At 36.7% G+C, this 27,232-nt stretch overlaps 1 protein-coding gene and 1 long non-coding RNA gene across 23 annotated transcripts in view; one reads left to right on the top strand and one right to left on the bottom strand.

Annotated features, from left to right (window-relative positions):
• fibcd1a (fibrinogen C domain containing 1a) overlaps positions 1-27,232 on the bottom strand; it is a 398,615-nt gene that overhangs the window by 90,892 nt on the left and 280,491 nt on the right. The window lies entirely within an intron of this gene.
• LOC141375584 (uncharacterized) lies at positions 1,312-9,682 on the top strand. The gene is made up of 4 exons (XR_012384136.1): positions 1,312-1,544; positions 1,650-1,728; positions 5,821-5,880; positions 6,018-9,682. It is a non-coding gene; the product is annotated as an uncharacterized lncRNA (long non-coding RNA).

Raw genomic sequence — 27,232 nt, forward strand, 5'->3', positions numbered from 1 at the left:
ACGTGATTTAAATATTTTCCAGTTGGCTACATATTAATTAATAGTCATTCAAACAACTTTACTGAAGCCTCTCTACTTGACAATACATTGTAGTTTGTTTATACTTTCCCCCTGAGTTTGTAGTTCTAATTGAATTCACATCCAACGCACAATGTATTGAGGGCAATATTATTGGTCAGAGTGTGGACGGTTCTACACTTTAAACAGAGTCACTAAACACTTGTCTGCTTTTAAATACACAACTAGACTCATTACGGATAGGTACCTAGGTCTACATATCTGGGAACAGTGAAATACGTAACTGGAGGTACGTTTGCTCACAGTTTCTGTTTGCGTGTACGCTGTGTAAACTTTTTAATGATCTCAAATTTCTCTTGCGCGTCCTTTTCTTGCATAAATCCATCAGAGGGCACAATATCCAACATGCTATTGACTGACTGACTGACCAACCCACCCACCCTGGCTGCGAGATTTCACAACGTTTTTAGCCTGTTGTTTCTTTACTTTTTCTTAATTTTTTTGCTTTTGGTTTCTGGAACCGTTCTTTGCCGGAAAAGAACCCTGTCATCGTGGTTTACTCAGCCTCACGTATCAAGTCCATCGATGTATGCAGCGAGCTACTGGGCGAACTGGTAACACTGGAAAGGCCTTTAATACAGAGGTAATTAATCAGCTGGAAGCGGTAAAAGGAACAGAAGCCGTCGGCAGCATCATACCGCCCCATAGTGTTCATCTTAAAGACGAAATGTAGCCATATGTACTTCTGGCTACATAATTTGCACTCTCTAAAAATGTAGACAGGGATACGTATCCACAATGAGCATGTGTTGTAAAAGCAAAAGAACATTTGTAATGTTTATTACAGAGACTAATTCTCTAGCTGCAACAGCGAGTCAACAGAAATGGCTGCTGATGCAGCTTCAGGGGTGGAAACATACTGATTAAGGGGCAGTAATATCTAATAACCTCCCCTTCCTGTGCCAAAATCGGAGTGGCTTGTTTTTCTACATGATTCCAGAGAAATGCGCACCAAAACAAAGATACTGGGTTGTCCTTTTTACATTTTTTGGTTTGGCAGATGCACCAGGGACCCAAATATAGCACTTAAAAGTCAGATTCTGATGATATGTCCCCTTAAAGACTCGCCTTGTTATCTCTTAATTATCTGCGCTTTGATTTTCAGCGCTTCGGCAGCCAGCACACAGCGAGGCCCGGGGGAGTTCAAAACACCTTTAGCGATCTGGTAAAAATTAATAATTGTTTGCAAAGGCTGAACCTCCCTCATAATAGCTGAAGTATTTCATTTTCAGCCAGTCTGTGTAAGAGAGGACGCATGTGAAAGATTAAAAGGGAAAAATCAGACTTGTGTTGAATATTCAGAAATGATGGAGTGCTTCGGCTCCCTTGGGCGAGTTGGATTACGAATTTATTTCAGCATTTTGAAGCCGGTGGCTAGTTTTAATTCTGAAGGAAAAGAAAAAGAAGCGCGAGTTTGTTGGTCTAATAACAGTTCTGTAATATCTGATTTATCTTCAGGAGGGCAGGTAATGACCTCTGTAATTTCTCAGGAGATATCCTTTGTAATCCGCCTCGTTTTTCATTGTTTTGCTGTGGTGTTTGGAGGTGAGAACTAATTTAATTGTTCACAGGATAACCACAGGCCAGATAAGACATTGGGGAGACTAGGACTGGCTGTCACAGCTTTCGCACTGACGAATATTTCTCAAAGTAGGTTTATTTTTTAAATATATTTTCGATATAGGCACATAAAACTCTCGTCGACACCTAAAAAACGGCTTTTCCACCTTCACTATAGAAACTGTTTATCTATAAGCGTTGATGTCACCATATACAAGAAATAAATATGTAAGATCACAGAAAACAGTAAATGAAAGATTACTGACATTCAAAGTTGTCTGAGCAAAACCTATAGTCTCATAATTAAATTCTAGGATATGGCCAATTTCTGTTAAAATATACAATCAATTGGTTTGACGACGCGTCTTATTACTTTGGAAGTCTACAAAACCACTAAGTATTTCACAGTGGTTTAGAAGGTAGAAAAGATCAGATGTCCTTGCTATGCCAGTTCTGGATCTTTTTATGATAAATGGTAACTCTCTTCTAAGTCTGTCTACTGATTGAATCCATTTAAACACTGACATCTCCTCCTTCATTTTTATTCATTCATTCATTCAATCATTCTCTTTTCGGCTTAGTCCCTTTATTCATCAGGGGTCACCACATCGGAATGTACAGTTAACTTATAAAGCAAATGTTTTACACAGCGGAAACCCTTCCGTCTGCGACCCATCACTGCAAAACATCCATACACACTCATTCACAACAGACAATTTAGCTTAGCCAATTCACCTATAGCACATGTCTTTGGACTTGTGGGGGAAACCGGAGCACCCAAAGGAAACCCACACGAACACGGGGATAACATGCAAACTTCACACAGAAATGCCAACTGACCCAGCCGAGGCTCGAACCAGCGACCTTCTTGCTGTAAGACATTTGTGCTACCCACTTATATTAATTATTTAACACACCCACACACGCACACACACGTACACACAAGCACACACACACACACACACACACACACACACACACACACACACACATATATATATATATATATATATATATATATATATATATATATATATATATATATATATATATATATATATATATATATATATACAAATTATTTACTCATTTTGTATTTACTTATTATTATTATTTGTTATATTACAATATTATTGTATTTGTTATATATCTGTAACTTGTATATTTTTATTATTATATTATTTTGTCTTGTTATAAAAGTTTAAAAGTATAAAATGAAACAGTCGAAAGTCTTGTCATTTCAGGCATTTATGTTCTTTTAACTTAATAAAAAAAATATAACAAAATAAATAAATAAATAAAAAATGTACAATCATACAACTTATTATATAATATACTTATTATATATAACTTAATATATTTTATAGAGTACGTTGACACAATAACACCTGATATTAAAAAGTGTAATAGACTTTTAGTCAAAACTAAACCAGTATATACTGACATTTTATAATATTGTAATAAATAACTTCAATAATTTATATCAAACAAAAGTGATATTTTGTTAAATGTACTTATATTACACTACACATTATTGATACGTTAAATTATTGCTACATACAGTATTAAATATCAATATAACTTTAATAACAACAATATAATATTTAAAAATTTTCAAAATATTTTATTTTAAAATATTATTATTATTATTATTATTATTATTGTTGTTATATAATAGCTATTGTAACTACAGCAGTATACTAATATTATCACCATTCATTCATTCATTTTCATTCGGGTTAGTTCATTTAAATCAGGGGTTGCCACAGCGCAATGAACCGCCAACTTATCCAGCATATGCTTTACACAGCGGATTCCCTTCCGGCAGCAACCCAGTACTGGAAAACACCCATATACTTTTGTATTCACACACATGCACTATGGCCAAATTAGCTTTATCAATTCATCTACAGCACATGTCGATGGACTGTGGGGGAAAGCGGAGCACCCTGTGGAAACTCACCCCAAAACGGGGAGCACATTGCAAACTCCACATTGAAATGCCAACTGACCCAGCCGGAGCTCGAACCAGCGACCTTTTTGCTGTAAGGCGACAGTGCTAACTACTGAGATAAAAATTTAAAAACTACAAGTAAAAAATTCTTTCATCACTATCTGCAAAAAAGCAGACATCCACACCAATAGAAAGTGTTTTGACCAAATGCTCTGAAATCACATTTGATCAAGATCACAGCCAATGACAAACAGCCCTTTAAATAAAACCCAGCAACAACACAGGGTCATGTATTTTCCTCGGTGCTGTCGCCACTGGCTTGCATGTTTCGGGACCTGTAGAGCTGCGCAGGATTTGCTCCTCAGTGTTTGGACTCTCAGTATTGAATATTAAACCACACTGAACTGAGCTAAACTGAACTAAAACAGACACTGTTTCAATTTACTATAATATTCTATGTGAAGCTGCTTTGACACAATATTGAGGAGCGTTATAGAAATAAAGGTGAATTAAACTGAATCAAATGACAATACAGCTCAACTTGACTTGAACTTGACAGTTTACTAGTCAAGTACTAGTACTAGTACTTGTTTACTCAAAAATGAAAATTTCCCATTAATATAATCACCCACTTTTTTTATTTACATTTTCAAGAGTTCACTTTGCTGATAATTGATAATAAAAGCTGTCCCGGGAGAGAGCCCTGAGCTTATGAGTTCCTCAAACCCTTGGCTCCCTCCCGTTTGCAGGGCGAGAGGGGAGTTTGAGCTCTGGTAGATGTCAATGAACTCCCCCCACCTTATTTCTAGCTAGTGACGCATAAGGATGACTGAGGAGAAGTGTACTCGCTGAGAGCTTGACTATGTTATGAATTTTGTGTTCAATTTACTTAGGGTGCGTGTTATTTGGACTGTGGGAGGAAACCGGAGAATCCAGGGAAAACCCACACCAGCACGGGGAGAACAATCGAAACTCCGCACAGAAATGTTGTCTGGTTTAGTAGTGACTTAAACCTGAGGCATTCTTGCTGTGAGGCAACAATGCTTATCACTGGGCCTCCATGTCGCCCATCTAATAGTTTTATTGTGTATATTATATTTAATTTATAATTATTTATAGTGAGTTAGGAATCATCTGAATGGATAATCGATCATGAGCTGTTGCTGGAACAGCTGAGAACAATCATAAGCATGTGATCCTCTCGAAATTTGTTTATAAATAAACTTCACAAACAACATTAAAGAAGATTTGTAACTGAAACCGTGGTTCCATGGTGATTCATATAATGGCAGTAAATAGGGATGGGGTTTTTCAGATTAAAAATAAACCAGTCCAAATAAGTCCAAATCAATACCCATGGTTTTTCCAGTTATAAGTTGCAGCTGGAAGGGTATCCGCTGCATAAAACGTATGCTGGATAAGTTGGCAAATCCTTCCACTGTGGTGACCCCAAATTAATAAAGGGACTAAGCCAAAAAGAAAATAAATGAATCAATCAATAGCCATAGTTTCTGATGACTAGGCCCCCACGGAATGTGCGTGCACAGAATTCTGCAGATTTGTGCAGTTTTAAGCCCCATCATTGATTCTATTTAATTACTTTTGTAAATGTGTGTAAATTTATATTTATTCAGTTTTTTTATTAATTTCAGTAATATTGTTGACTAATATAAAATGTTTATATGATTTGTTAACAATGCAGTTTGTAAAGTAATATTTTCTGTCTTTTGGTAGGTATGGTATATGAGAGACTTGCTTTGTTTCCCAAATAAACTGGATCTAATTGAATTTGCATTGTAAACAATAAATAAAAGTTTAAAAAGTTTTTTTTTAATTTATTATATATTGTTTTATCTATACATCTTTGTTACGATACTCCCAAAATCATTCCGCATAAATTTGCAGATTTTTAACAAAATTTAACAGATTCTGTCTGGCCCTACTGATGACACACTGAGGTCTTACAAAGTGAAATGATTGGTTAGTGGAAGAAACTGAACATTATTAACAAGATTATAAGCTTTAATCCACATTCTCACCAAATTTTTTTTTTTTTCGCCATTTGCAAATGAAGTTAGTTTGTAGTCCTGTCGCTCTGGTGACGAAAACATGTTGTCATGATACTCTTCAACTTGGTTGTCATTAGCCCTTTTTTACACAGTAATACCAGTACGACAAATTTCCGGAATTACTTTACCGGTAAATTCAAAAAAGCTCTGTTCACACAGGCAATGAGGTTCCGGAATGTTTCAGGAAAAGACCATTCACACATCCATTCCAAAATACAGGTAAATTCTGACATCATTAACCAAAAATGAGCTCTAAACAGCTGCGATTAAAGTTGTAAACATACAAGGGGTCAGGCTTTTGTTAATGGTTTTACTTTTATTTGTTTATTTTATTTATATTAATTGCTTTGTTTCAGAGACACACAAAGGCAGAAGCGCTAACCGTAGCTAATTGTTTACACATTTGACTACATTACAAATTCTGTGGATGGATGTGTACAATTTCAATGAAAACATATTGAGGAACACTTTCGCAAGTCAAGATGTACATATGTAAAGACGTTTCTACAGGTGGTTTGTCAAGCCCACTTACCAGTTTTCTCGCTTAATGTGTCAGTAGCTATATGTCCACTAAAAGAGGTGAATTAAATGTATGCGCAAAACAGGAATATCCCATAAAAGACGTGCGATTAAAGCAGCGTTTCCATCCAACGAGTCAAAGAGAACAAATTCATCACTTCCTGATCAACTGGCGTCAAACAACAAAAGAACAGAATTTTCAGCTGTGGGAGAAGCTGCGTGAATCTTTTCTTTATTTAATATATCACCTACGCCTCAGAAGAAAAATGTCGACATGCAATGAACGTGTGCTGGCATTTGAAGGTGTGAGACATGAAGCACAGACATTCTTGATTCTGAAGGTAATAAATGATATAATAACACTAATACTGAATGGTTAAAGTGTTTTAGAATGACTAAAACAACATTTGAGTTTTATAATGTGCTCAGCCTGCTGATTTGTCACCTTTTAAATGCGGATACTAGGATTTGTTCGGCAAAAGTGTTTACATCACAGGTTATTCGCATCTTTTCTCATTGAATAAAAATTGCATCCACATACATTTTTTAATGAGCATTATGCAATTTCCATCAACCGTTTTTTATGTGCATATCTAAAATGTGCATAAATATAGGTGGGTGGAAACATAGCTAGTGAGATGAATGAGTGTGTTTTCTACAGGTGGTTTGTCAAGCCCACTCACCTGTGTGAGGCACACCCAGAATTGAAGGTATTTTGGGATTGGTCAAATGGCAACTTCAGGCTGAACGTCAATGGCACATTTTGTTCACATCTAATGACTAGTCTCTGCAAGCTTTACGGTGGAGGTGTTTGGGCTATAAACGCTGCAGCAGTGTGGGCTGTTTTTCACCCCGGAGTCGCGAGGTATACTGGCAGGTTTGGTTTCATATTGCTGAGAGCAGAGAAAACAAGCCTGCTGCAAAAAATAACTGAAATCAAATCATGTTGTTCGCTCATATTCCCCATTGAGACCCCTCCCGCAGCCAGCAGTTGCACAACAGACCATTGGTAACAATCTGCTGGGCTGGAACGAGAGAAGACATTCAGTGCCAGAAAACACGGCCTCCTCCTGTCAGTCTGACAGAAAACAGAGGCTGACCACACGTGGGGCAAAGGGCTGGAGGATTCGACAATGCTCTCCCCAAGGGCTGTCAATCAGGCCGGGTATAAACGTGTGGCGTCTCTGCTTGTGCTGGCGGAGGGTCAGATTGAGTGCCACAGATGTGTTCTCTTTCTAGTGCACTGACAAACTGATGGTGGCCATACATTGCATGACAATCAGTTCATATGACCATATGTTTAATGAGGTCTAGTTCAAGGTGCCAAAAAAAAGAGTTTAGATACACATTTAGACACAAAGTAACATTTAAAAAGTTATTATTGAATATATAATTGGGTAATACTTTAGTTTAAGTAACAATTACACCATTTACTGGCTTATTGCCTGCATATTATTGAGATATTAACTGTTTATTAGCACTTACTGTATAAAGTATGATATTATTTTATATACCTAATCCTACACAAGGATATAACCAAGTAGAGTATGTGACAGGGACGTAACTTGTTATGGAGACCCACATGTATAAACTATGTTGTCAGTAAGGTGGTGCTGTACATGAGTTATTATCATCAACACCTACTCCACACCTAAATTCAACCATCACAGATATTCACTTCTACATCTACCACAACCCTAAACCCAACCATCATCGTTATTTACATCTACACCTTCCCTAAACTTAAACCCAACCATTACAGATTTGAATGTCTACACCTTCCCCAACCCTAAACCCAATCGTCACAGTTATTAACATAAAGCCGCGAGTTGTGGAGGCTTTCATACTTCGTAATTCTTCATTGTACTGTTATTTGCAACCACAGCGGGCGACGCTGAGTAGGCTAATTGTCAAGACAAAACAGATGATGAAGTCAGCGAGTGGAGTTGCATAGTGGATTTGCAACTAAATGAATTAATATAATAATACATCCAACAAATTGGTTGTGGATAAATTGAGAAAACTCATGAAAACAATTGGTGAAAATGTTTTCTGGTAAATATTTCCGCCATCTTGCCAACAACATCTCGTTGTATACAATCACCGGTCATAAGGTCCACCTGTCCAACTGCTCGTTAACACAAATTTCTAATCAGCCAATTACCTTGCAGAAACTTGAGCATGTAGACATGGTCAAGAGGATCTGCTGCAATTCAAACCGAGCATCAGAATGGGGAAGAAAGGTGACTTTGAACGTGGCATGGTTGTTGGTGCCAGACGTGCTGGTCTGGAGCACTTCAGAAACTGCTCATCTACTGGGATTTTCAAGCAACACCATCTCTGGGGTTTACAGAGAATGGTCTGAAAAAGAGAAAATATCGAGTGAGCCGCAGTTCTGTGGGTGCAAATGCCTTTTTGATGCCAGAGGTCAGAGGAGAATGGCCAGACTGGTTCCAGCTGATAGATAGGCAACAGTAACTCAAATAACCACTCATTTCAACCAAGGTATGCAGAAGAGCATCTCTGAATGCACAACACGTCATGCAGGGGGATGGGCTGCAGAACACTAAACCGGCTGCCACTCTTGTCAGCTAAGAACAGGAAACTGAGGCTACAATTCGCACAGGCTTACCAAAATTGGACAATAGAATATTGTAAAAACGTTGCCTGGTCTGATGAGTCTCGATTTCAGCTGCGACAGTTAGATAGTAGGGTCAGAATTTGGTGTCAACAATATGAAAGCATGGATCCATCCGGCCTTGTATCAACGTTTCAGGCTGCTGGTGGTGGTGTATTAGTGTGGGGGATATTTTCTTGGCACACTTTGGGCCTATTTGTACCAATTGAGCATCATGTCAACACCACAGCCTACCTGAGTATTGTTGCTGACCATGTCCATCCCTTTATGACCACAGTGTACCTATCTTCTGATGACTACTTTCAGCTGGATGACACATCATATTGCGCAAATGATCTTGAACATGACAGTGAGTTCACTGTACTTAAATGACCTCCACAGTCACCAGATCTTAATCCATAAGTGCACCTTAGGGATGTGGTGGAATGGAAGATTTGCATCATGGATGTGTAGCCGACAAATCTGCAGCAACTGTGATGCTATCATGTCAATATGGATCAAAATCTCTGAGGAATATTTCCAGTATCTTGTTGAATCTATGGCATAAAGGATTAAGGCAGTTCTGGAGGAAAAAAAGGGGGTCTAACACTGTACTAGTGTACCTAATAAAGTGGCTAGTAAGCGTTTGTATATGATGTTATCAATTTTAAAATGAAAAGAGGACCAATTTAGTTTTTAAAAACTCATTGCAAAAATGATAAAAATCTAGCATCATTTGTTGGGGTGTTTAGCATTCAAACACATTTTGTAACCACCACATACTTATTTTATCAGTCACAGCAGCCGTGACTATTTAAAGGGTAAAATCTGATTTACTTTTGCTTGTTTCCAACTACAACAAGGAGTTTGAAATCATAAAAGGATAAAACAAAACAAAAAAAGTAAAAATAAAAATCTTCCTTCAGTTTGTGATGCACATTCTGCCTCTTTCTGGAGTCATGCTGAGTTAAAACAGCTCATAACATCCACTGCATAACTAGGATTTACCATCAAAACAAAACTTCTCACTAACCGAAAGAAGACTGCAATGCACAGTGACTTTCAGACATTTCTCTATAAAAGGCTTGCAACTGTCTGACACAAAGTCATTTAAGATGACGTCAAGAGTGAGCGCAGGTCACTTTCTGAGTGCCGACCCTTTCCTTCTCTCCAAAATTACACAGAAAACCAGCCGCGCTGTCATTCTCACAGAGAGCAACCGTTTTATTCTTTACCAAGGCAGAAATACAGCCTGACTTGGATATAAAAATAGCAAAAAAAAAAATTGCAGCATTGCTTTGTGCGGCACAAAAGGCATGATTAAACAAATTGAAGGGATGGATATAAGCGCTACATGCTCTTACTGATACTCTGACTATTTAATTAACACTGTTAATCTTGTAATCTTCTTGTGTAGTCTGGCATTTTGTGTTGTAGACTGAGGCTAATCTGTATTTATATTTGCTTCGTTTTGTGAAGCCGCTGGGAAATTTTTTGTAACAAGACAACGGTTTTCACCATTTCTCACTTTTATGTTTTATTTTTTATTTTTTTGTTGAGCACAGAAGATTCACAGCCTATAAATAAATGAATGAATAAATGATTAAATAAAAAAGGAAAAATAAAAACATGAATAAATAAACAATAAAAAATATACATAATAAATAAATAAATAAATAAATAAATAAATAAATAAATAAATAAATAAAACATACAATATAAAAATGCATTCATTCATTTATCTTCTTTTCGGCTTAGTCCCTTCATTATTCTGGGGTCGCCACAGCGCAATGAACCGCCACCTTATCCAGCATATGTTTTACGCAGCAGATGCCCTTCCAGCTGCAATCCATCACTGGGAAACACACACTGTCATTCACACACATACACTACAGACAATATAGCTTACCCAATTTAACAATGCCACATGTTTTTGGACTTGTTGGGGAAACCGAAGCACCCGGAAACCCACGCCAACATGGGGAGAACATGCAAACTCCCCACAGAAATATCAACTGACACAGCTGAGGTTTGAACCAGCAACCTTCTTGCACTGAGGTGATCATGCTACACAATGCGCCACTATGTAACCAATATAAAAATATAAATAAAATAATAATATAATTAATAGAAATAAACAAAAAATAAAAATAAATTAAATAACAAAAAACTAAATAAAATTTAAGTAGTTTCAGTATGGCCAAAACATATCAATATTAGCTAATTATATATTATGAACTGTGCAGTTTAAGGTAATGTAAATAACGTTCAAACAGGGAATTTAAAGCTATATGCGCACAAGCAAATTTACATTTCTAAATTACATTTTAAATTTATATTTAAAATGCCTTTATTATTCAAATGAAATAAAAAAGCGGCTTTATGCATATCAAAATCATAAGAAATGCAGCTAAATTGTCTACTTTAATGTTTCAAATAAACTGTGGAAAAAATATATAGAATGAAGTTATGTTTTATTGTTATTCAGCATTACAGATGCTGTGCTAAATAGCCCTCAAAATGTAAACACCTCTTATTAATTACTTCTTTAAAAAATACTACAATAGGATGTGTGCAGATGTATGCAGTGGGACTTTTGGAGACCACATGGGAAAACTAGGTTCCTGTTATAAGTGGTGTTCGTGAGGCCAGCAGGAGGTGCTCAACCTGTGGTCTGTATGAGTCTTAACGCCCCAGTAAAAGAAAAGGAGATGCTATACTGTCAGTGAGCGCTGTCTTTCGGATGAGACTTTAAGAACCGAGATCCTGACTGTCTGTGGTCATTAAAAATCCCATGGCACTTCTTATAAAGAGTAGGGCTGTAAACCCGGTGTCCTGGCCAAATTCCCTCCATTGGCCCACTACTGATCCCAATCATCCCCTTCCACTGAATTCTCGCTATCACTGTCTCTCAACTCCATCTATAGCTGTTGTGTAATGAGTGCACTGGTGCCGTTGTCCTATGGAACCAAGTGGATGCTGCACACGGATGGTGGAGTGTGGAGACCCTTTCTCATAATTGTGAAGCACTTTGGGTATATGGCCATACAGGATAAATGTGCTATATAAATACACATTACACACTTGCTTACTTGGATTTTAATCAGTATAGGAAGAAACACTAGCTCTGCACACTGTAAAAAAAATCCTTGTTGCCTTAATTTTTTAAGCTGAATCAAATTAACTTTATGAACCCATTGAGCTTTTATTATGTTACACTGACTTAAAACAGCTTGCGTAGCTTATAAAAGTTAAAACATGATTAACTGAGTTTATAAGTCACAATGAGCTAAAAACATTTGTCAGGACTAATTGATCATATAATTTTTTACATGCATATACCCCATTATGACTTTACTTTTACTCCCTGTCAACATTCATTTGTAACCCTTCTGGTTATGTTTTGCATATTTAGACCTCCAAATATAAAATTTTTAAAGGCAACTAAAACTGAAGTAACTAACACTTTTCTGTATATTTTTATATATATCTTATATATATTAAATATTTTTTTAAAAATATGAGAAAAACTCAATAAACTGAATTGAAAATAGAATTTATTATCTTTAGATTAAATAAATCTGAAAAAACTTTTCTCAGCGTGTAAGAGACTATTAGTGATGGGAATAATGTATTAGCGATAAAGTAAATGATTCAAATTAAATATAAATGTAAATATTTATGTAACAATTGTTTTGTACAGTTTTGTTTTTATTTATTTGTGTTTATCACATAAACATAATAAAAATAAATAATACACACACATATTGTCAAAACAATCTTTAATTTTATATGTGATTAATCACGGTTAATCTTTGCCCAGCACTAATATATATTTCATCAAAAAATATGATCTACAATTCTTCCTCAGACAACTCTAAAATGACACACCACTGAACTTACAGTATGAATAGTGTGTACTGACAGTACATCAAAACAAATCAAACTCATGATTTAGCCAGGTGTTTGAGAACACATAGCCATAAAAATCGGAACATGTACAATAAAAACATGCGTAAATGCGTCTAATCTGTGCCACAGGTTTCTGGTGACCGTGATTCTCTACAGCAGCTTACGGTCAAGCAGTTAAGCTGTTTGGATTACCTCTCATGTCATGAAGTTTAAGCACATGAAATGAACAGGCTCTTAAACGATCTACGCCACCTGTGAAGGACCACGCTTCTTACTCCACAAATCACAGCCGTGTAATCCTGTCACTGCTGATAAACTCACTAACAATCACAACTAACCCGATCACAGCCCTGCTGTACTTAACACTAGAACTTGAACATTTCCCCATGACTGATTATTAAAGTCTGCATGAACAGGAAGCTGCAACCATTTATTTAATTTTATAATGTGATGCAGTTTCTCAAGAAACAGAACATTAAATGAGAAAACAGTGGCCGTGGCTGTTTTCTTTTTACTGTGGGCTGATTAGATGTAGTAAAGTAGGCATTTCATTCAGAAGGATCAGGAAAAGGGGTTCCAGAGAACTATTACAACCTAACAGACACGTCCTCCTTACCATTTCTATTTGTTATCATAGTGCTGTCAAAACCACGCCCAATACCTCAGACCAGAGATGCACAAACTAGGGCCAACGGGCCAAACTTGGCCTAGGGTAATTTAGCATGGCTTTGATTTGACCTGCAATTTCATCTGAGAAGAAAAGGAGAATTTACGTAACCTTTGGTTTGTTTCTTTCATTGTTGAGCTACAAAAAGTGAAAAAGTGCAAAGTGAAATTAAATGTTCAGTAAAGGTTGTGCATAAATCAGATTTTTAAAATTGTAAATACTGTCACTCAAAGACAGAGGACAGAGAATTCAATCTAGAATGTTTTATATATATCTTTTCTTAATGACATGAACAGATGAATTGTCATTGATGGAGGAGATTTACCATCAAAGCATTATGGTTAGTTTTGATTTCATGTATACTTTAATAAAACAATCAAATCTCATCGACTTTTACCAAAATCGTGTTATTTACAACCTCCCCATTGTTTCCAATTGTTTATTTAAAACCAGAATAAAATGAGCCATTTATACTTACATGCACCAGCAAGTCAATATATATATATAAAATGGCTTGATGTTTGTGCTGCTTTTGTTTTTGTGTTCTATGTTGCTAGGCAATGCTTTTCACACACTAAGGGCTCATCAAAGATCATAGAATACACAAGAGATGTCACTTGTATAGTTTTGAATGGGGAAAGTGTAACGGTCAATATGGCGAATGAAGCCCCGCCAAAATCCCTTCAAGGCAAATAATTTCCCTTGATGGCCATCTTTGAAACGCCTCTCGGGCAGTATGCTCGGGGAAACATCAAATTCTCCAAAATTGCTTGCCAAGCTTACGATTGAATTTCATATTAGTGATCACCAATAAAATTAAACAACAGCTGTCTCTTTAGTTTAATTTCTAAATGTTCAAGCCACACAAAATCAGCAGAAACTCACGTCTGGTCGAAGCCCCTCCCCCAGAGTATCGTTAGTCTATAGTGATCGATGATTTGCTCTTGTACTAAAAGGCGGGCTTTTTTTCATGATATATCGATCAGTGATTGGCTGGTGAACAAATAGGTGGGGCTTTATTCACCATATAGTCAGTAACAGTTTTTCCCATTCAAAGAGATACGAGTGACATGTCTTGTGTATTCTACAGTCTTTGGCCCCCGCCTTCTAGTACAAGAGGCGTTTCTGCAGGGAGAAGACGTGTGCTTTAACGTAATTTTTTTTTTTTTTTTGCTTAACAAACGCACTGGAATCTTAGTGAATACTTGCTTTACAGACATAATAAATAAAATAAAGCTTGAAACGTTTCTTTTTAAACGATCCAACAACCCTTAAAAACAAATGTTTTCAGGTTTTGTAATCTCTGTGAAACAAACATAAGTTGCAGTCTATCCTGTCAAACGCACGTTACACGACAGCAACTACTTAAACACTCACAAACGTGTGAACAGAGTTGCTGTCATTTCTGGAGGAGCTTCATCATCAAGACCAAGTTGTGAATTACTTCAGAAGACCAGCGTGATCTGACGATTATTATCCAGACGATGATAATGTGTAGAACCATAACGTCCTTAAAGGAGGTTGGTGTTGTGATCTCGTTACTTTTGTGTGCATAAGCGCATTAGCTTTGGCAATCCTGCAAAAATACAGATTTTGTTTGATTCGATCGTTTCTTGAGTTTACACTTACAGATGTTTAAAAAATAAAGCATATTTGGCTGTCCGGGGAGATGGCTCTGAGATCAGGAAAGACACCACAACTGGTGTTATTCCCCTTGTTGGGAAAGCACGAGAGGTTGGGGTCGGAGTGAAGTGTCTACCCCGGCCCCAAAACGCTCCCCCTAGGAGGATAGTGCTTAAAAGGTGAGGTGTCGGGGTGGTGGAGGGATGCTGAAGTCTTGGACCAGACATGTGTTTTACCATTTTCTGCTGATTGTGTATGATTTGAACGTTTAGAAATGAAGCTAAAGAGACAGTTGTTGTTTTAATTTTATTGGTGATTACTAATATGAAATTTAATCATAAGTTTGGCAAGCAATTTTGGAGAATTTCTTGTTTCCTTATTCAAACAGAATGCCCGAGAGGCATTTCAAAGATGGCCGCAGAATGAAATGATTTGCCTCACAGAGACTTTTGGTGCTACTATTCAATTGTTTTTCTATGCAAACACATGTTTAATGGATGTGCATGCCTCACATCTCTTGCAAAAAGAGTGCTGAGGCAATCTGAGTTGTTCAACAATCTCTAAAAAGAGTCAAAAGTGAACAAACTCTAAATGCTGTAGACTCTGTTTACACTTGTTTTACACTAGTTCACTTGTAATTGGATTGATCTTTTACTTTGTGAAGACATTGGCATACAGTGACATAATATGCTTTATAGCATATCAAAGCAGCAGTCATAAGCATGGCCAAATGTCAAATCCATGTCAATCTGTGTCACTCATAAGATCAGGTTTGTTGCTTCATGATTGAGAATGTTCACTTTTGAGGTAAAGAAGCTGAGGGAGAAATGAAGAAAAGACTGGAGAAAAGCTTTCAGCTACCTTTTGCTAGGTTTTGACCTGTGCTGCAGTCTCTTTTAGACATAAATGATGAAGCTGAAACACTGACAGTGAAAAATGTGCTCTAGCGCGATGCATGACACTGCTGTTTGAACTGGATTTCTGAACTCTCTTTGGAGACATGCAATGAAAAAATGTCCTTCAAAAGAGAGGAACAGAGAGGGAGAGAGAAATAACGTGAACATATTATTTTTGGTTTAACTGAGATAAATATTTCAATGTTTCAATCAATATAAATGTCATCATTATGTAAAAATAAAACACTGGATCCATATTTTATTAATATTTCAAAAGGTCATAATACAGTTTTTATAAGTTTTTATCCTCACAATTTGACTATTTTAAACTATTTCAAATTTATGATGTGAGTAGATAATGGATGATTTTTTCATTCATTCATTTTCCATCGGCTTAGTTCCTTTATTCATCAACTGATCAAGTCGGGACTTGAACCAGTGTCCTTCTTGCTGTGAGGCAACAGTTCTAACCACTGAGCCACCATGCCAACCTTCTTTATTATTACTATTATTATTATTGTTATTATTATTATTCATTTATTTTCTTTTCGGCTTAGTCCCTTTTTTAATCAGGGGTCGCCACATTGGAATGAACCGCCAACTAATCCAGCATATGCTTTAAGCAGCAGATGCCCTTCCAGCTGCAACCCAGTACTGGGAAACATCCATACACACTCATTCACACAAAAACATTATGGACAATTTAGCTGACCCAATTCACCTGTACTGCATGTCTTTGGACTGTGGTGGAAACCAGAGCACCCGGAGAAAACCCACACGAACAGGGAATGCCAAAAATACCAACTGACCTAGCCGAGGCTTGAACCAGGAACCTTCTTGCTGTAAGGCTACATGTTCATACATTATTTTTCGGACCCTGTATATACCACTTGATATCAGACTGAAAAAATACCAGTTATAAACAGCGCCTCAGATTAACCTATTCAGTCATTCACTGTCTCATCAGACACCCAATTAAACATGTCCTAAAAATCCCCTTGAGGCGCAAAATTAACACAAACAACTTTTACACCTCTGGAGGCTCTTGACACTCCATCCTGTGTAAACCGCAGGATATAAAAAGCCCCTGGTATCCGAGCTGTATTTCCAGCCTCAGTAAAGTCAGCCATTCTTGAGCCATTGTCTTTCACTGTGAGAGTGTAAATTGATCCAAACACACAATACTGTCCAGAAAATACACCGACACTTCAAAGGGGCCCGGCTCTCAGAGGCCAAAGAGCCATTTCACACCTAATCAAGTCAGCCTTAATCCAGGCCGGGCCGGTGCTGATAACACACTTTGAAGTGAGGAGGTCCAGCGACAGGAAAACTCACACGGCTGAAAAAAAAGGACTCCTTCATTCAGGCTCATATGTGCTTATTCCGCTTCGCTTCATGGTGAAAGTTTGTCAGGCTCTGCAGTGTCATCATGAGCTTTTTTGGTTCACATTTATACTGTTCTAACTAAAATTGACCAGTTTACACTACATCAGTCTTGCATGATCTAATTACAATGGTATAAATCCACAGTATTTTCTTCGTAATGTTGGAAATTTCAGAGCTCTTGCCAAGAGACTGGTTACAAACAGAACACTTTGTTAAGACATGTTGGTTGTTCTGCATCAAATAGCATCTTCAAGACGTCCACAAGAGTCTGCCGCCCCGTTTACACTAATACGTTTTAGTTTTAAAATGACATTTTAGAATGAAAAAGATCCATGTCTACACTGGCGTTTCACCTAGCATTTCTAAACAGCTCTCCATCCACACTATACCACTGAAAACGCACATCACGTCACCACACACACACACTCTGGCATTCTCTGCAGCATATTCGTACGTCTGAGCTCCAGGCAGTAAGCGGGTGCTTTGAGCACATCTACCAAGATGAGAGCTGTGCACGTCAGACAGTTCATCAAGGATCTAATCTTACTATATTTGTTAAACATGATATTGATTCATCTTGTTGTCTATATCTGACAACATATTCCCAGACTTTGGTCTTTTGAATCTATTACTTTGAGTGCAAAGATTTAATATATTAATTATTTTAACCACGTACACTAATTTTAACCACGTACACTAATCTAGCATGAGCCTAACATTAGCCTAATTTGGACAGAGTTGTCTTGTCTATTATATGTTTTAGTTTATAAGAGGAGGTGGCTAAACAAAGAATGCAAATAGGCATCTATTGCAAATGGAGCAATGGAACAGACAGGTGGAGATGAGATTGATTCAAGGGTGACGGCCACTGGACGTGACCGAATTGAAGAACATTATTTGTGCTTTACATGTATGGCTGGTATTATTATGTGCGTTAAATCGTGCAAAAAAGTAAGATTGTGGACAAAAATAAGAGTAATACAACCTTCCTTTGGCTTAATCATTACAGTTTTAGATCTTGTCTTGACAAGAGACCAAAATAAAGAAGCTTTATTCTATGATTTGTGTCATTGACATTGTGTCAACTATATATATATATATATATATATATATATATATATATATATATATATATATATATATATATATATATATATATATATAYACACACACACACACACACACACACACACACACACACACACACACACACACACACACACACACACACACACAYATATATATATATATATAYACACACACACACACACACACACACACAYATATATATATATATATATATATATATTCCTGCAGCACGAGGGCTTTATGATTGTTTATGCGCGCCAAAAGTGGCGGATCTGTCCGGTAAAATATCTGACTGCGTGTCCCCGCATCCCTAAGGACTGTTTGGCGAAATATTTGACTGCATGTCACTGCATAACAAACGACTGAAAGGATATAACTAGAGAACTCTCCACTGTGCTACTGGGGGAGAGCGTATGGCAAGCCGTTTTAGCATTTAAACCTTGTTCAGACTATCCATAAATATATTTAGAGATATCTCTAATTATATTTTGACTTGTCATAATTATAATTCGACTAGTCAGATTGGAAATATCTGCAAATATATTATGACTGACTAGTCATATTCCTCCATTGACTTCCATTGAAAAATATTTGCAGATATCTCTAAATAAACAAACAAACAAACTTTGTGTCTGTTTTGTGGCTGGCAGATGATAATAGCAGGGCTGTATCTTTTAGTATTATATAGAATACTTTTGTTCTGCCAGATCTCCCAGGCAGGGTTTTATTTAGATTTATTTTGTTAATATTAGTTTTTGGAATTCTGTCCATTGGAAAAAAGTTCTTTCAGAAGAAGAACAGTTTTTTGAAGTATTATTTGTTTTTATTCTGTCTATTCAGTTTCAAGAACGGTGGTGGTGGGTTTCATAATATTCACAATGGTATTTTATTAGTTGTTGGTTTAACCATGGATGAGATAATGGCTTCTATGTTATTATCTTTTCAATGACATTTCTTATCACATGTTCAAAAACAACAGCCAATATTGCATATCTATAATTTATATAATGGGTATAATTAAAAAATACTTTCACTATAACGTAAATTAGAAGTATAATAGAAAAAATATATATTTTTGCGGCATTTTGAATTTTACTCGAATACAAATAAAAATACAAATACTTTTCCCCCCTCAACAAATACAAATACCGGCTGCTCCGCACATCCCTAATATATATATATATATATATATATATATATATATATATATATATATATATATATATATATATATATATATATATATATATATATATATATAGTTATTAGCACAAAATAAGTCATTTTTATTGCAAAAAAAAAAACGCAAAATATCATGGAAAAACTAGGGGGTCTGATATTGATTCTTAGACAGAGATGTTTTCAGAAACGCTAGGTGAAATGCCAGTGTGGACATGGATCGTTTTCATTCTAAAATGGCGTTTTAAAACTTAAACGTATTAGTGTAAACGGGGCCTTAGACTTTGATGGGAGCAATAGTCTCAAACACAAGTGCTGGAGGAACACCTTGATTAGTCGGATCAGCTGTGCTTAATTAGGGTTGGAGCAAAACTGCAGAGCTGCGGCCCTCCACCAGTTGAGTTTGAGACCTATGGACTAGTGCATTAAGATCATCTCTAGCTTTGATTGTGATGACCATTGCTTATTTCCATCAAGAATTGCATTGTTTTTTAGCTGAGAGCTTGTATTGATAATGGGACCACCTCCAATATCTGACACAATCTTCATCTCAAATACAATCAATGGGGTTTAGGTCGATTGGGGGTCAACGCATGTGTGAAAATGAAGCCTTTCACAGTATGAGCTAAATGAATCCTGACATTGTCATCCTGGAGTATGCCCATGAGATACATCTTTCAACACGGTTAAGAAATAAACATCTACGTTGCTTCAACATATATAACTTATATATCTATAACATATATAACTTATATATATAAGTCAGAAACGTAATAATCATTGCAGTAAAGATCCAGTAATATACTCTTTATTTTATTATTTGCTTTCGTAAATCCAAACAGCTCGGCGGTGGATGTATATCAACTATTATTCACATGCATACATTTTCCAGCCTTTTCATGTAGTTCTTACAAAACTTAATCCAACATTAATCCGATACTTGTACTCGCCTCTCTTATTCATAAAGAGAATTTTAAAAATCCTCTTTTATTCCCCTGTGAACATGTTCGAGCACACAACGATTCTCCTAATATAGCTCACATCTCATATAATGATTAATGTGGTCCAGATAACAGGAGAACGCCTAGGTTAACCTTGAGAATTAGAGGGTAAAACCTTGAAATCTGACCTCATTCACTGTGCTTTATAGATACTCGCATTGGCTGCATGACCTTCACCCTAAAAAAATTTTATATTAGGATATGTTTAGGTCTTATCAGTCTCCTCAGCTGCATTGCTCTTGCTGTTTACGTGTCACATATGGGTCTTCTGTGTATAGCGCACATTTATATTACCATAGTTGTGATGTTGTATTATTGTAAGTAAGGACTGGAAAGCATTGCACAACACAGCTGGAATCCGAACAAGAGTTTGTCACAGATGCTATCGGTGCAATCCTTCACGGCACGACTGCCTTTTATTGATTCTCTGGTGTTGAAAGTCTGAATGTCCAGTGCCACCGTTCAATTTATACCACATTAGAGGGTGTAAAATCGCTGATGGGTTGCAGATGGTGCCATTGATTTTAATAGAGATTCGACTCTCTCCTGATTTAACCACACAATCTGCATATTAAACATCATTAATGTGTATTTGCAAAATTATGCTTGGAGTTTATCAACCTTTCAGCTATTTACTGCATGTTTACTGCCAAAAGTTTTACGCTGAAAATTAGATTGGAATTACTTGAAATGATGGCACGGCTGGCTCATGAAGATTAAAGCTTTTTATTGGCCCTCGTTTATGCCTCTGATTAATATTTCAGCTTCGATGATCTGATCACAAATAAAACCAATGGATATATATTAAACAAAATGCATTTTAATTGAAATAAATGTTAACAGAAAAAAACAACAAGACAGGCTTATTTGAAATACATGCTTTAGTCTACATTTTTTCTCAAACTGAAAGTAAACGTTTTTCAGTATACATTTGTTTCTACATATAATGAATGCTATGGTGCAATATGACGAAAGCTAATTTGTTCCTTTTCACACTAATGATTTTTACAGGGACATAATATCAACAAATAAATGATTATTTTCATGTAGTTTGTTGCACAGCACCAAATAAATACCACAAAACAACTTTACACTCTCAACGATTTGTTATCGAATACATTTACCTCACCAATCTATCTCTATATGTACGACTTTTCTGAATTTGTCAGTTTGCTCGGTTGCTCACCTTGTACGGTGTTACTTATAATGCAGAGCTCTTAAATTTGAGCCCGATAAAGCACGCTTCCACAAGAGAGATTAAAGCAATGTAAAGTCAAGGTAAAATCACATGGTTACAATCAGGGCTGGAGTGGGATTCCTTTTCAGCCCTAGAGTTTCAAGCCTTGGACTGACCCACTTCAGTTCACCACTGACTATATAAAATAATGTAATTTTCAATTCAGTACTTTACAGTGAAGATTAATTTTAACAGTTAACACAATGTAATGTTTAACAGTATTTGAATGTATTTGCCCATAAATATCCAAACCTTAAAATTAATAAAATACAAATATGAATTAAGCTGCATGTATAATATAAAGATTACAATCAAATGTTTTTAATTTTCTACTGACACTAACATGTATTTTTCAAGGAAACAGCTGCTTTATAACTTCAAATATTTGTCATAAATATGAAAACATTTAAAGGGTAGCTAAATCTCCAACACTATTCTTTAAAACATCACAATGTCCTTTTCCTGAATATATCTGAATATATGTTGTAGGAGCCTATTTGTTTGGATTCAATGATGTTATTTGATGAATTTCAGTTTTGAATATTTTGTTTTGAATTGTTTGCGTTTGAGAACTTAGAATATTCCTATGTGTTGTTCAGATAGATATTCTGTGTATTTTGCATTGAGGATATGTAGCATGTTAAAAATTGTGTGCGGGCTCTTTAAGAACTGCGTCTGTCAAATCTGACGGCAGTGCGTTCTTTAGAAGATAGCGGAGTCACACAGTTTTCTTTACTGCATCTGGGATTGTTGAAATTTGAGCTCATATTTTTGTATTTCTGAGTGAAGATTAAAAGTCAACATCTGACAAGAAACGGACTTCATAGATTTCTTTATTGGACATCATTAACCTGCAGGCTGCATTCTGCTAATAAATAATAAATGCGGGAGAATAAATAAAAAGAGTGGAGCTGCAGTAAAATAATTAATAAGAAGGTTGAGGCTATGGTCAAATAAATAAATGAACGAAAAAAGTGTGATTGCTCAGAGTGCAGGCAGCTAGGGAAACTGGCTCTCGCGGCCAAAAAACAGACCGGCCCATCGGGAATACTCCCGGTCCTTCCAATTAGCCAATCCGGGCCTGGTTACAATGCATATTTGTTTGGGTATTAAAATTAATTTCATGTCAATAGGAAAAACAAGATTATTTTGCTTACCCCATTGGCATACAATTTATTAAAGTCATCATGAAAAGTGTTTAAAACATTTCAGTTACCTAGTTACCTAGTTACCAAACATAGAACAGCCAAACACCACTATGCCTTTTACTTTTATCCATAAAAAATATGTTTTTAAATTCCATAAACAAATTATCTATGAAAACTTGTATCAGTGCAAGAGCTGGAGCATACGCTGGGTTTTTTTTATTGTTACTGTCGGTTCACTGGAGAGTTGGAATAATGGTTGCTTAGCAATGACAGACGTCACTGTGCACAACTTACAGGATCCTGATAACTCAAAAGCTGCAGGTCTTTCTGCAAATGTGTGGGATTGAGGTTTGATCATATTGACACCTTAAATGAACCATACGAGAGTTAGTTTGGAAGTGGAAGCTGGGTCTCTGTCCATTTTTTATTTATTTTTTAGTGCGCACCAGAGTGCCATTGCTGTATTCACACCTGCCCAAATGATCCACATCAAATGGGGAAATGAACTTGAGTTTAACTCAGTTGAGTGAGATTAATGAGCTAGGGTTAAAAATAATTGTTGCCAAGCATATAACAATTCAGAAGCATAAAGCCAGTAGTAGACTGTTATTCATAGATGGCTAACTCAACCAAAAATAAAACTAAACCTAACCCTAACCCTTCACCTAATCCAAACATTAATGTGTTTAATGTTTCTGTTAAAACATTAAAAAGAAGACTACTGAAAACCCATACCCATTGACTTGAATAGTATATTTTTACTACAACGGATACAAACCGTTCTACAAAACATTTTCTTCTGTGTTCAGCAGTAGAGGGAAACTCATAAAGGTTTGAAACCACTAGAGGGCAAGTAAATTGTGAGCAAAATTAAATTATTGTGTGAAATAGCCCTTTACATTCATTCATTCCTTTTCCTTCGACTTAGTCCCTTGTTTATCAGTGGTCGCCACAGCGGAATGAACCGCCAACTATTCCAGCAGGTTTTATGCAATGGATTAACCCTTCACATGCAAACAGCACTTTTTTTTTGCTAGTCAATGTATGTATTTACATACAATATGCAACAATGTGCATGAACATCCAGTGCATAGTGTATAGTCATGGTGTTTGTGTTCACATACATTTGAGTATATTGAAATCACATTAGAGGGTTTAAAATAGCTTGTGGATTGCAGATGGCACCATTAATTCTAATGAATACTCTCTCTCTCTCTCTCTCTCTCTCTCCCTCTCTCTTCTAATATAGCCTCACAATTTACATATTAAACATCATTAATACATGTACATGCCAACTCAAACTCACTAGAAATAAGTGACTGTCTATGTTTCTGCAAAACCCCAAAATATACTTACATTTTTGCAGTGGTTATTAGACAAATGAACAATAGAGGCAGTAAACCACCAGCAGCTTTGTTGCTTTTCACACAAAATGACACTTTATTAGGTACAACTGTCCATCAGCGTGGCAGCAACTCAATGCATTTAGGCATGTAGACATGGTCAAGATGATCTGCTGCAGCTAAAACTGTGCATCAGAATGGGGAAGAAAGGTGATTTAAGTGACTTTGAATTTATAGTTGTTGTCAGACGGGCTGGTCTGAGTATTTTAGAAACTGCTAATCTACTGGGATTTTCATGCACAACCATCTCTAGGGTTTGTGAAGCAGACAAATCTTCAGCAACTGTGTGATGCTATCATGTCAATATGGACCAAAATCTCTGAGGAATATTTCCAGTACCTTGTTGAATCTATGCCACAAAGGATTAGGGCGGTTCAACCCATTGCTAGAAAGGCATACCTAATAAAGTGGCTGGTGAGTATAAATAATAATGGCTTATTTTCGAGCAGTTCTTTAAACAGTACTTTACAAAGTCCTAAAAACCTGAACTTCCTAATCCGAATCAATAAATTTATTTAATCACTCATTAAGAGTCACTTGTATAGATAAGTTAGTTTTTTTAAGGCAGTTGGAATGCATTATATCACATATCACTACAAATGCAATTTCTAGTTGTCGAAAATGGACAAGCTTAATATGTTTGAACACAATTTATACCTATTTTACCAGTAATGAAATACCAGCAATGCACAATGTTCTGTATGTGTTCAACATGTTTTTTACAGCTATCAGAACATGTAAACTGTGCCAGCTTGTATTATTATGTTGCATTAAAAGGTCAGAAAATGCCCCTATAACCCCGTCGGTCCTACACCACCCAACTGCATGGCAGTCAGTGCTAATAAGGAGGCTAAAGACTATTGATCCCAGCTTGAAGCGGGTTTGGTTTAGCCCTCATAGCCCTCCTGGTTAAAGCAACCGATGAAGATGGTCGCCGTTCAATACCAGCTCGGAGCGGGTTGGGTGGTGTAGGATTATCATCAGGATAACATTGGTGCCGTGACCTGGATGGGAGTGAGGGAGTGAGGTTTAAGGAGGTGAGTGTAGCAGTATAGCAGTGACGTGCTGTGCAGGTAAACCTCACTCCTCTGACCACTAAAGGTGTTTTAGCGACAGATGCTATAGGCTATGGTCTTTAGCACTCAATGTTAGAACAACCGACTCCCATGCAAACTGTTGCCAGTTCGATTCCAGCTCAGAGCAGGTTGGGTGGTGTAGGACCAGCGGTTTTACACACGTTCATACACACCCATATTATTCTTCAAAGAAATTAGGAAAATGGGCAAAAGTAGATAAAAGATGCATCAAACACATTGTAAATGGGAGTATCTCTCTCTAGACTACTTGTGATCTGACTGACCAAAACACATATTAATAAAAGGTGTAAACAGGTTCTTATATACCAGCCAAAATTTAATTTATTAGATTAAAAACTGTAAAAATGTGACCTTTCAGTATAATATTAAAGTAATATTCCTGTGATGAGCAATTCATAGTCATTACCACAAATTACCAATGCTGAAAAGGGTGAACCATATTTTCTTCAGGATTCTTTGAACACGAAGTTAAAAAGAACAGCATTTTTTGGCAATCCATTGGAGAATCGATAGTGTTAATAGGTGTGTCAAAGTCAAACACATTAACTGCAGAGAAAAGTGAGAGATAACTTAGCAGAATCACAAATAAGTCCTGAAGGGCCAATGTGTTACAAAACAGTTGAATGAACAGAAAAGGGATTCTCTGGAAATAAAAATATTACACGCATGACTTATTCACAAATAAAAAAAAAAAACATCAGTCCCGCAGAGAATGCATTCCCAGCTTGATAAAAAAAGCAAATGAAATGCATAGAAATTTATGTGGCTTTTAAAAGTGGTTCATGTAATAACCTTAACCCAGAAAAAAAGAAAAAAAGCTGTGCTGTTTGAGGCCTGACAGAACGCACGTAAAGACTCGCTTTACAGAGGAGGTAAATATTTCAACGGAGCCACTTCATATGCCATGCTCTGGCCATGTATAATAGATAAAGCATTTCATTTCACCTGGCCGCTTTTAAAAAATAGGCAAATTATAATACGGAAAATAATGCTTTTTCCAGAGTGTTGTGATTACACTCCATTTTTTTTCATATAAAAGCCCAGCGCAATCTGCACACAGAATAATGCATTTTTCTTTCCCCATTGAGACCGTCCTTACAATCCCAGCCTGTCTGTAATCATGAGAAATCATTACTCTCTGCTAAGATCAATGCCAGGCAGAACCCCGTCTGTGGTGTGCGGCACCCGTCCATTTTTGAAACAACCTACGGGTAGCGCTGGCCATCAGAATATAAATAGAGCAAACCTCAAGAATCGTTAGACCTCCGGACCTTTAGTGGTCATGCAAAATTCAAAGCGTCAAGATGGAAAAAGAAAGATATGCTGAGACGATTCCCCCTCTGGCAAGAATGTTACTTTCAACTTTCATCACCTTTTAAGATGTGCCATCAAAAACCGTGCCCCTTGTTTCCCCCCTGCACATCTCCAGAGTTGCTTCTAAGGAGCTACAAGGGGAGAAAAATACAGCAATTAGTGGAGATCCGGGGCAGGAGCGGAGATGGCGGAGATGGAGAGATTAACTGCAGGAGTTTGGGGAGTGGGCGCACGGGGTTGAAACTTTTCTGGGTTTAAATTGAAATTAGATTGATATATTTCATTCCCCCGCCATGCCAACAAAGTAAGATGCCAATGCCGATGCAATTTCCTCTCAGATGCTTTGATTGCCGCTTGTGTCAGGCCATCTTTTAAAGAGCTTTCTCTTGATGGACTCTCGACTGAAGTCTGTCTTTAAAAAAAACAACAAAAACATACGATTCATGAACCATGCCGAGACTGCTTGCTTCTAGGTCTGCTCCG

This window comes from Danio rerio, chromosome 8 (genome assembly GCF_049306965.1).
Source record: "Danio rerio strain Tuebingen ecotype United States chromosome 8, GRCz12tu, whole genome shotgun sequence".
Taxonomy (NCBI): Eukaryota; Metazoa; Chordata; class Actinopteri; order Cypriniformes; family Danionidae; genus Danio; species Danio rerio.